Genomic DNA, 11,455 nt, shown 5'->3' on the forward strand with positions numbered 1-11,455 from the left:
ACAAGGGAGAAGTCTTGCTATGAGTAGTCATGTGAATTTGGTATTCGTTTGATATTTTGATAAGATGTATGTTGTCTAGCCTCTAGTGGTGTTATGTGAACGTCGACTACATAACACTTCACCATTATTTGGACCTAGAGGAAGGCATTGGGAAGTAATAAGTAGATGATGGGTTGCTAGAGTGACAGAAGCATAAACCCTAGTTTATGCGTTGCTTCGTAAGGGGCTGATTTGGATCCATATGTTTCATGCTATGGTTAGGTTTACCTTAATACTTTTGTTGTAGTTGCGGATGCTTGCAATAGAGGTTAATCATAAGTGGGATGCTTATTCAAGTAAGAACAGCACCCAAGCACCGGTCCACCCACATATCAAATTATCAAAGTATCGAACGCGAATCATATGAACGTGATGAAAACTAGCTTGATGATATTCCCATGTGTCCTCGGGAGCGCTTTTCCTATTATAAGAGTTTGTTCCGGCTTGTCCTTTGCTACAGAAGGATTGGGCCACCTTGCTGCACTTTATTTACTTTTGTTACTTGTTGCTCGTTACAACCTATCTTATCACAAAACTATTGGTTACCACTTATTTCAGTACTTGCAGAGAATACCTTGCTGAAAAGCGCTTACCATTTCCTTCTGCTCCTCGTTGGGTTCGACACTCTTACTTATCGAAAGGACTACGATAGATCCCCTATACTTGTGGGTCATCAGTCACCTTTCTTCATGTGAAGACATCTGAGCGGATGACCAACAAATCATTCGATGCGATGTTGGCTGCTTTCCGCGAATCTTTCCCAGATGCGTCTGAGCTGCCACACACCTACAGTAAAATGAAGAATTTCCTTCGTGCAGTTGGAATTGGATATGATATGATCCATGTTTGTAAGAATAATTGTGTTCTATTCTAGAAGGATTATGCCAACTTAAGTGAATGCCCGAAATGCAAATCATCAAGATGGAAAGATGGCGATGCTGTGAAGAGGATTCCTCATAATGTTCTGAGACATTTTCCAATTACACCAAGATTGCAGAGGTTGTTTTATGATGCTGAAACAAGAGAGGATGTACTGTGGCATTCTAGGAACCAGGAGTACAAAGATCAGAATGTAATGAGCCATCCATCTCATGGTAGTGAGTGGAAAAGCTTCAATGATAAACACAAAGAGTTTGCTACTGAACCAAGAAACATTACACTTGGCTTAGCTTCAGATGGATTTAACCCATTTGGCTACCAGAGCGCCACATATAGCATGTGGCCAGTGCTTGTTATCCCTTACAACATGCCTCCAAATGTCAGCACCAAAGAATCAAACTACATGATGGCCTTGCTCATCCCAGGTCCAAAAAGTCCTAGAAAGGATTTTGATTTGTTCATGGAGCTTCTTGTGGAGGAACTTCAATAGTTATGGAAGGGTGTTCTCACTTGAGACCTATATAGCAGCCCACCAGCTGATTTCTTTCTGCGTGCTGTTATAATTTGGTGCATCCATGATTATCCGGCTTTGGGCACTATGTCAGGGCGAACGACACATGGTTACAATGCATGTGTTTGCTATGACAGGAATCCGCTGTCATACGCAATACTTAGCAAGATCTGTTACATTGGACACTGCCATTTCCTTGCCAAGGACAAGCCGCATCCTAGAAAATACCGAAGACATGTGTTCAATGCAAAGCATGAAAACTATGATGCGCCAAAGAGGCTCACCGGCGATGAGTTGCAAGTGGAATTAGAGAAGGTCAGGCATATTACACCAGGAAACCATCCTAGTAATGGTAGCGGAAAAAGGAATCGTGGCAGGGTAGAAGAGAGATTATTGTTTACCCGCAGGTCCACTTTGTGGGACTTGGAGTATTGGAAAGATTTGGATCTGAGGCATAATCTTGATGTGATGCACATCGAGAAAAATATATGTGACAGCATTATCAGCACACTTCTTAATATTGAAGGCAAGATGAAAGATACCTTAAAATATAGGATTGATTTGACACACCTGGGTATCAGAAAGGATTTGCAGGTGCAAGATGAAGGTAAACCACGAGATATGGCACCAGCTGTGTACGTCTTGAACAAGGTAAAAAGAAAAAGAATTATGTGAGGTCCTGTCACGTGTGAGATTCCCACATGGATTTGCTTCCAACCCTGAAAGGAGAGTCAGTGCAGATGGAAACAAGGTATAAGGGTTGAAAACTCATGACTGCCACGTCCTACTTCAAAGGGTTTACCTGTTATCCTTAGAGGATTGGGCCGCCCTGACTTATACAGAGCAGTTGCAGAGTTGGGACAATTCTTCAGGGAACTCTGCAGTAGGAATATCATGATAGATGCTTTGGAGCATCTTAGAGACAAGATACCAACTATCCTATGCGACCTTGACAAGATATATCCTCCAGCCTTCTTTGATGTGATGGTGCATTTGTCTATTCATCTACCTGATGAGGCACTACTTAGAGGTCAAGTACAGTATGGCTGGATGTACCCTATTGAAAGGCGGCTAGGCACTTTCAAGGGCTATGTTAGGAACAGAGCTAGACCCGAGGGTTCCATTGCAGAGGCCTACATTGCTATAGAAGCGTTGACATTCTGCTCAAAATACATTGAAACAGCTGATCAGCTTAGCAAAGAGGTGGGTGAAGACAATCCCGGGCTCAATGTTTTTGATTATTCTATTCGAGTTACAAGGAAGAGTCGGCAAGAGGACAAACCTAAAGGTTTGGACAAAATGGTTTGGTATGTGTTGAATAACTGTCTTGAGATACTACCTTATATCAAGTAAGTGCAGTACTGCAGCTTATACGTCGTATTCTACTAAACTTGCAGCACATTCTTATATATTTAGATGTTTGACGCGATCACTATGTTGTGCAGCATCTACAAAGAGGAGTTACTGCCGCAAAATCCAAGAAACATTGACAAACTGGTTATGGCAGGATTTGCGAAATGGTTCAAGAACCATGTAAGCTTTTGAAGTGCACTGTCAGTTTTTTTAATATATTGAGTACATAAGATGATCAGCTTGTCTATTTTCTAACCATAGGTTAAGAAGATGCGGGAGGATGGGAAGGCAGTTGATGATGCCCTTTACTCACTAGCAATGGGTCCTGATACTCGGGTAAGACATTATGAATCTTGCGTTGTTGGAGATGTGCGCTACAACACCCTTGCACGAGACGAAGGCAGGAAGACACAAAACAGTGCCATCATGAGCATGGATACGTATGACAAAGAGACAACTGAAATGGATGCTAACATAAGAGACATTATTTAGTTGCAGTATATCTCCAGTTTCGAGGATCATCGGTGTGTGGTTCTGTTGTGCTGTCGTTGGTATAACCTGTTTTCCAGGATCGCAAAACCTAGAGCTGATGATTATTTCAAATCCATCAATGTCAAGGCGGTGTACCAAACCAACGAGCCTTTTATTTTGATAAATCAAGCAACACAGATATTTTTCTTGGAAGACACATTTGCACGTAGCGATGACTGGAGAGTATTGCAAAGGTTTGAGCAAAGGAATTCATTTAATGAAGTTGCACAACAAGATGATGCTTACACTACTCCTGATGTACAAGATAACACAGATGTTCCTAATATCTTTGAGAACATCACGTCAATGACGCCGGGGAAAAGATTGTCTGTCGTGCTGTGGACATACAAGAGTTGATCAAGAAGAAGCCAACGTTCGAGGACGTTGAGGACGAAGAAGAAGATGACACCATGGGGAATTACGATTCAGACTGATACACATGGCGAAGATGTTGACGCTACTGTTGTGGATGATGATTACATTGCTTTTGTCGTATTTGCCTGTCAGAAGGCTTTTTTATCTACTATGTGAAATTGTGTTTGTTATGACAACTGAAACCTGATGAACATGTTGTTTAGTATTTTGCTGTGAGAACATCACTTGTTATGTATGCTGGTTTGTGTTTGGTGATTGTATGACAACTAAAAAATGATGAAATTGTTGTTTAGTTGTACTCATATTTGGCTGTGAAACTTGAATTTGATGACGTAGTTTGCTGTTGGACTGCAATTTGCTCGACATCTTCGAATGAGAACAAAGCTGACCCGACAGGGCCTCTGCTATTTATGTATATGAGCAAAAGGGGATACCCCCTGATTTCCATTAATAGAAATCATTAGATGTTCAGAACACTACGCCCAGCCTGCTACACAGGTTTCATTCATTACTAGTTTCAGCAAAGTGCTCATGTCGTAGCCACTGAATACATCACGAGTGCTACATACACTGCAAATAAAGAGACAATCATCCTACAGAGCACATCGATTTTGCCCATAATCTTCACAAGCTCTTTCATCTCCTCATTGCTGTCAAGGCCGTTCAGCAACTGTTGCTTGGCCATGATCAGAGGAACTGCATCTTTAAGCTTCTGCTCTGCATCTTCCTCTTCTGTCATTCCTTCAGTTACTTGTCCAACACCGCAACCTGCTGGTATTGGGATTCATCAGCTAACCAAGTAATCAGCGTAGTTGCATTCCCCCACATCAGAAACTTCCCAGAAATACAAATCACACGAATCTTCCCTTTTCTGCACGAATCAAATTGGTAGATCATCAACCAAACTATTAAAAAAATCAGCAACTAAAAGCAGCAGAACAACACTTAAACATATTATTACCCCATGATTCGGGCATTTGTAGAAGACTCGGCCAGGGTTGCGGATTGTGGTTGAGACGCGACGGATGACTTTGTGTGATTTGCAGCAGTGGCACCACACCAACGGCAGCGGGTTCCGATGAGCAATCGACTGTGGTGCGCGTGCCGGCGAGGGTGTGATGAGACCCACAGGCGATGGTATGGGTTGCGACTTGGCGCATATCTGGTTGTTGCCTGCTGAAGAGCAGGTGGACGAGCAGCCAGCGGACATGGTTGCTGCAGCCAGAGCTTCTGATGCTAGGCAGAGTAAGTAGAGAAGAGGAGAAGCGAGCGTTGGATATGTCAGTTTCATTACTTGCAGAGTAGCATAGCACCATATATAGTCATAGTCTAGGTTTGGATTCGAACCAGCTACAGGAGCACGTCTTTCTTTTTTCTAAAACTTGGCAACGTCTCATTACTGGTACACTAGCTTGTTCTGTACGCCTTCCCAAGTCTTTGATTTTCTTTCCCTTTTTTGCGAGGAAGGAAGGAGGATAAAATTGAGAGTTCCTGGGACTCGAACCCAAGACCTCTCGGTTGAAAACCATGGGTGCTAGTCACTTATGTGGCGAACGTTCCCTGTGAGGAGGACGGCAGACGAATGCATTTTCCTCGCAGTTTTCTTCCTATATATAAAAAAGTATGCTACTTGGTGTCTACTTAGTCAACAAAATGATTGTGCCAACCTTGACCGTTGGATTGACATTCAACGTATGTCGCGTTTCTTCAGTCTCTTCTTCCTCGAGCCGCCAAAGCCAAACTAGCGCCGGCGGGACCGCCTGCTCCCGCCTCCCACGGCTGGCTGTGATCTGCCCCGGTTCCTGTTCGTTCCTGTCCGAGGCCTCACCATCGTCCTCCGCCTTGGTTCGCTCGCCGCGGCGCCGCCCTCCGGTGTTATCAACATGGTCAACAACTGAGAGGAATAAGGAGATGACTGTACATGGTGAGGATGACAGTAGGGACCCAGCAGCGCGCGCAGTAATGGATACGTGGATATGGATACCCACGAACAGCCGGGTTGGGCACGGTTATAGTTTGTGCTCCATGGATATCCAATGGATACCCGTACATCATGTGAGGCGATATGCCAGCGATAGTAGAAAGAGCGAATCAATGGAAAATGGCAGGCAATATGCAACTGGTGCCATAAGCTATATGCTGCAGAATCAACCTCTAGTATGTCACACTTAAGGACTCATCGTATTACTTGTTTCCTACTTATGCATGTAGCTTATGTTCTCATTTTTGAGTGAATGACAATGAGCTAATTTGATCTTTGGGAAGGCTTCATGCTGACTTTTCTGTGCCCATGGAGCTCCATGGGTATGTGGGTATCCAGCGGGTTTGGGCATGGGCACAAGTTGTGCCCATGGGTAATTTGGTGGATGGGCAGAGGGTAGGAAGATGGGTCACGGGTTGGATTTGGACCAGCTCCACCCGCCCCAAACCCGACCCATTGCCATCCCTAGTATAGATAGCACACAGGAGCAAAACCAAGCGGAACGGTTAAGGGCATCCACAATGTGTAGCCAAATGTGAAAATAGCTTTTGGCATCGTGGGAACCATTGTGGACGGTGTTGCCAAAGCCAAAAAGATGGAACCGAAGCTCCTTGATTGATTGATTGAAGGAATAGAAAAATGCAACGTCTCTCCTCTTTCTCCCATGCTTGGACGCATGTAGTACAGTATAGAGCACAGAGTCTACTCCCCTGTCCCTTCTATCACAAATCACAAAGCAGTGAGGCGTCAAATCACAAAAGCACGGATGAAGCAACCATCATTTCACTCTTCGCTGACTCCGCTTCTCCATCGTCTTCTTCGAGAAGCCATCTCACCGCATTAGTTATAGTAGTACTAGTAAAGGACTTCCTGTGTGCAAATAAGGCGGTTGTCTCGGCTTGCAGGCGGCACTTGCGAACGACTTACCGTGGTCTCCCTCAATGGTGTTCTCCGTCGAACGCACTTTGCCAAACCACCAAAAAAAATATCGTTGACGTCGCCGCAATGGGGAAGGAAGTCAAATATAGTTACTACCTCCATTGTTTTGTACACTAGGCCAGTATATCAAAATTACAATTTGCAAAGGGCCACTAACACTAGTCGAGGCAAAATTGATGGGGTTAGCAACCAAAGACATTAATATCCCCTGCATGCATGCGGAAGTGAGAAGGTTGGTTGGCCTGGCGCTGCATTAATCAAGCGATGAGGAGTGAGATGGTTATCTCTTTGGTCTTTGGAGAAAAAAATACGCATTAATTGACACGTGAAACGAGGATTTGTATCGATTAAATCCCGTGAAGGAAAACCCAGGCTTTCTTTTTTAACACTAGTACTCCTAGTACGTACGTACTTATCCTATTTGGGTCTAGGCCTTGCATTGCCAAACTTCGCCACACATTTTTGCCAAGCTTGCCTAAAGTTTTCAAAATGAGAAGGAGGTACACTTGCACACGGCTATCGCGGCCGCACTGCACCCTCACACGGTCGCTCCTGCACGCCACGGTTGCACCGCACCCTCACACAGTCGCTCCTGCACGTTGCAAACCCAACCAAGGGAACGCACCCTCACTGACACGTGCTGTCGCATGTGAACACACCAAACTCAGCCATCCTATCGCTGACACATCATTTTCGTTCATAGAGTATGTTTATCCAACCGCATGTTGGGGAGTATCCGTACGGCCCGTGTGGTGGTCTGTTGGGGAAGAAGAAGAGGTGAGGAAGAAGGAAAGAAGGGTTAGGAGATGTAGGATATTCATCCAACCGCCTGAAATGGTAGACTGACCCAAGTCAGGCGACTTGCAAAACAAATATATTGTTTTACACAGCAAAAGATCCATAAAAACAACAACATAAAGAAAAACTATCATTGTCGCGGAAAGAGACGACCTCGTCGTCTTTGGCTGCCGGCGCGAACCAGCCGTCGCTGACGACGTGTGTCTCCGCACCGTGGTTGTCCTCGGCCTCCAGCTACTCATTCAAGCAGAGCGTGTGGGCACTCTGCACGGACGAGAGCACAGCCCGGTTCAAGTCAAGGACGTCCGGTTCCGCTTGCAGGAGGGCCTCGATGGCAGCGGCATCCGCGCGCTTTGCGTCGAGTCGAGCCCCTGCCGCCCGGTTCAAGTCCAGGACGTCCGGTTTCGCCTGCAAGAGGGCGTCGATGAGAGTGGCATCCACGCGCTCTGTGTCGAGTCAAGCCTCTGCCGCCCGGTTCAAGTCTAGGACGTCCGGTTCTGCCAGCAGGAGGGTCTCGATGGCAGCGGCATCCACGTGCTCCACCTCAAGTTGAGCCTCCGCCGCCCGGTTCACATCCACGACATCTGGTTCCGCCTGCAGGAGAGCCTCGATGGCAGCGGCATGCGTGCGCTCCACGTCGAGTTGAGCCTCTGCCTCCCGGTCCTCCTTTAGTATCGCCATGTTGAACCGCTAGTCCGCCTGCACCATGGGGGACTCGGACGCCGGCACGAAGTCGACGTCCATCGTCTCATGCCCATCAGAGGCCTTCTACGCCGCGACCTCCGCCATGAACATTGGATCGGCTTCCTCCTCCTCATAGCTTGGCTCTAGAGAACTCGGGGATTGGCCCGCCGCAAAGCGAGCTTGGGAAAGGAGGTCTGTGGCGCCGACCGCCGCCGTGATTTCTACGCGGCGCTCCGGCATCGGCATCTTGTAGTAAGTGATCTTGCGGCGCACCATGGCTTTCCGGAGAACTAGGGGACGCTTGATGCGGGCTAGGGGATCAAAAGGTGGGGGAATGGGCTGGAGATTTGGTGTGGTTTTAGGGCAGTGGCTGGCGTAGGCCGAACAGCGAAGGTTCTGGTGTGAATAGTGGTTCCGGTGACGACCGGTCAATTGGTTTTGACTGTACATCGCTCTTCTCGCGTTAGCATTGCAGCCCGGCACGCTGGACCCTCCACGTCGCTCAGGGAATGGAATGCGCTTCGTCTTGCATTTTCGCTCACTTGTGGGACCGCAGTTGAGAGCAAACCAACGTCCCTCCCCCTCCCCCGCCCACGTCATTTATTATACCACCAGTCCCTCTATTTTATGTGGAGTAAATAAAAACAGAGGGAGTATACTACGGATGAGGATCCCCTGACGTGGCCGAACCCATTGAGTAACTGGCATGCGGGGCCTAGCAAGCATGGGGTCCGCCAGTAAGTGACCGGAAGGGAGGGTAAGGCAGGGATACCTACGTTAGAGGATCCACTTCCACTATACTACTTTTACCAAATGTTAGAGTAATAATATATGACATGCAACTTACACAAATGTTAGAGTAATAATATATGACATGCAACTTACACAAAGCATACAGGGTCTAATGCGTTTTTTGAGGCTAACTTTGACCAAATGTTAGAGTAATAATATATGACATGCAACTTACACAAAGCATATGGTCAAATTCGTATGTGAAAGGAGTTTCCAATGATATAGTTTTCACATTATACATCTCATGTACTATTAATCTTGTCAATAGTCAAATTGGAAACCATCTCGAGTACAAATCTAGGAGTATGTACGAATCTAACAATATTGATTGGGCGTTGTTGAGTGTTGATACCTTTTTTATCAAAGTAGATATACTTTGACTACACATAAAACTTATATGTAAACTAGAAAGGATAGGAGGGAGTATATTGTACGTTCAAAAATGAAACGAACATTGAATACCCTTTATATATGATTTGCGGATGCTATGATCACTGGTTCAAAATTTTGAATCCGCCTTAGGTATTACGTGCCCCCACTCGTTCCCTCTCGATTTCATCTCGAGGTCCGGAGATCTATTGAAAGAGGACTAGGGTGGGTACATGCGAATGATACTCGGTGGAATGTTCAAATGAGGCATGCGGGAGGATGGACTCGACTAGAGGGCGACATGATCGATGGAGAAGAGGGTTGGAGAGGAATGAGAAATAAGCAAACACCACATGATTATACTTGAACGGCTCAAATAAACAATAAATTGTCTCGCTTGGCCTACATAGTGAAAGGCCTAATGCGCAACGGGGAGCACTGATGCTCAAATATGACCGGGAAAACAGGGAAACAGACATGTGGGGCACACCCGTTGGGACGATGTAGCGCAGACTAGTCCAATGGAGGAGCTGGCCCACGACCTCCTCGCCACCGACAACCGTTCATGTGGGTCATTGGGGCCAACAACGGGGTGCAGCTCCAGCACCGCCTCTGGACACGGCGACCGCGGTGAGCGACACGCTCATATCCTCGCTAGACACGGTCGGTTTCAGTTTGCCGAGGGTGGCGTTAGTGTTGTGGCACGACCAACGGTATGTTTGGTTTGTGCCCAAGGTTGCCCCATCAAAGCATTGGGTAGCCAAAATTTTGGTTGAGGTATTGGTTGCCCATGATTTGGCCGACATTGGCAAGAAAAATGAACTTGAGTTGGCTAGAGTTCATTGGCATGCCAAAGAAATGGCAACCATCCAAACAAAGACCAATCTTTGGGTCATGACCAAAATTTTGGTTGAGGTATTGGTTGCCCATGATTTGGCCGACATTGGCAAGAAAAATGAACTAGAGTTGGCTAGAGTTCATTGGCATGCCAAAAAAATGGCAACCATCCAAGCAAAGACCAATCTTTTGGTCATGACCAAAATTTTGGCAAGGTGCACTTTGGCCACAATCCAAACACACCCCAACACCCGGCTCGTCGAGGATGCACGGGGCGCCGCGATGCGTCCGCGAAGTGGAGTAGCATGGCCAACTGCATCCTCTGGACCTGAGACCATGCCCGGTCATCTTGCTTTTTCAATGACATGCGGGGATCGCATGTGAGCAAAGGGCATCTCCAACGTTGCCACGACCGCAGCTGACTACCCTGGCACACCAAAACCCTCATCCCTCGCGACGTTGCACGGTGCATTCCCACCCGGCGCCAGCTGCCCGCATTTATGTCGCCCGTTCATATGTCGTCATTAAGAGGCTCGGTGCCCGCAGAACAAACTCCGGCGACTTAATGACACACCCGGACGCTTGGCCTCACCGGAATGCGCTACTTAAAGCGGCAATGCCCAGCTAACCTCCACACCATAGTGCATCATCCTCCTACCTGGAACCACATCCGCCATGACCGCAAGCGCGAATGCTCTGCGGGAGAGCTTGCCTTCGGGGACGGAGCTTGAGGTCGCCGCCCTCGCTCAAGTCGCCGCACAAGCGGTGGCCACACTGGTGGCCGACGACGGGAGCACCGTTAGCCACGCGTCCTACTTGCCGCCGTCCAACATCCAGCACCGCCGAGGTCGGGGACTCCTCCGAGGATGAGTAGGGCATGGGAGGTGACAGGGCATGGTGTGCCAACTGGCCGGTCCGTCTCCCGTGTTCTACTTTTCCTCAACAGAGACCGCGCCTGCACTTCATGGGTCTTGAACCCCGCCCCCGTACATGAAGATCACAGATGGAGGACGTCGGTCGCCGATGTAGAATAGGTTTAGGGTTGGGTTTCTTTTATTTTTTTTCCTATAAAAGTTCAAAATGTAATGAATATCTGCCGTGTTTGCATTAATCTCGGCCGGGGTATATGAACTTTCACAATAATATACATATTGTAGGAGTACTAGCAAGATGCCCGTGCGTTGCATGGAAGATCAAGATCTTGTGGGAGAAAAGGATGAACGAGGGAAAGCCTTATCTGCAAATGTGGAGAGGAGTGCGGGTAAATTGTCATAGTTTCCTTTCTATCCGTTAGATATAGATCGGGCGGCCTATATTGCAGGATCGGACACATCTTTGTACATCTACGGGAAACTACAAAAGGGTTA

The sequence above is a fragment of the Triticum dicoccoides genome, chromosome 5A (assembly GCF_002162155.2).
Source record: "Triticum dicoccoides isolate Atlit2015 ecotype Zavitan chromosome 5A, WEW_v2.0, whole genome shotgun sequence".
Lineage (NCBI taxonomy): Eukaryota > Viridiplantae > Streptophyta > Magnoliopsida > Poales > Poaceae > Triticum > Triticum dicoccoides.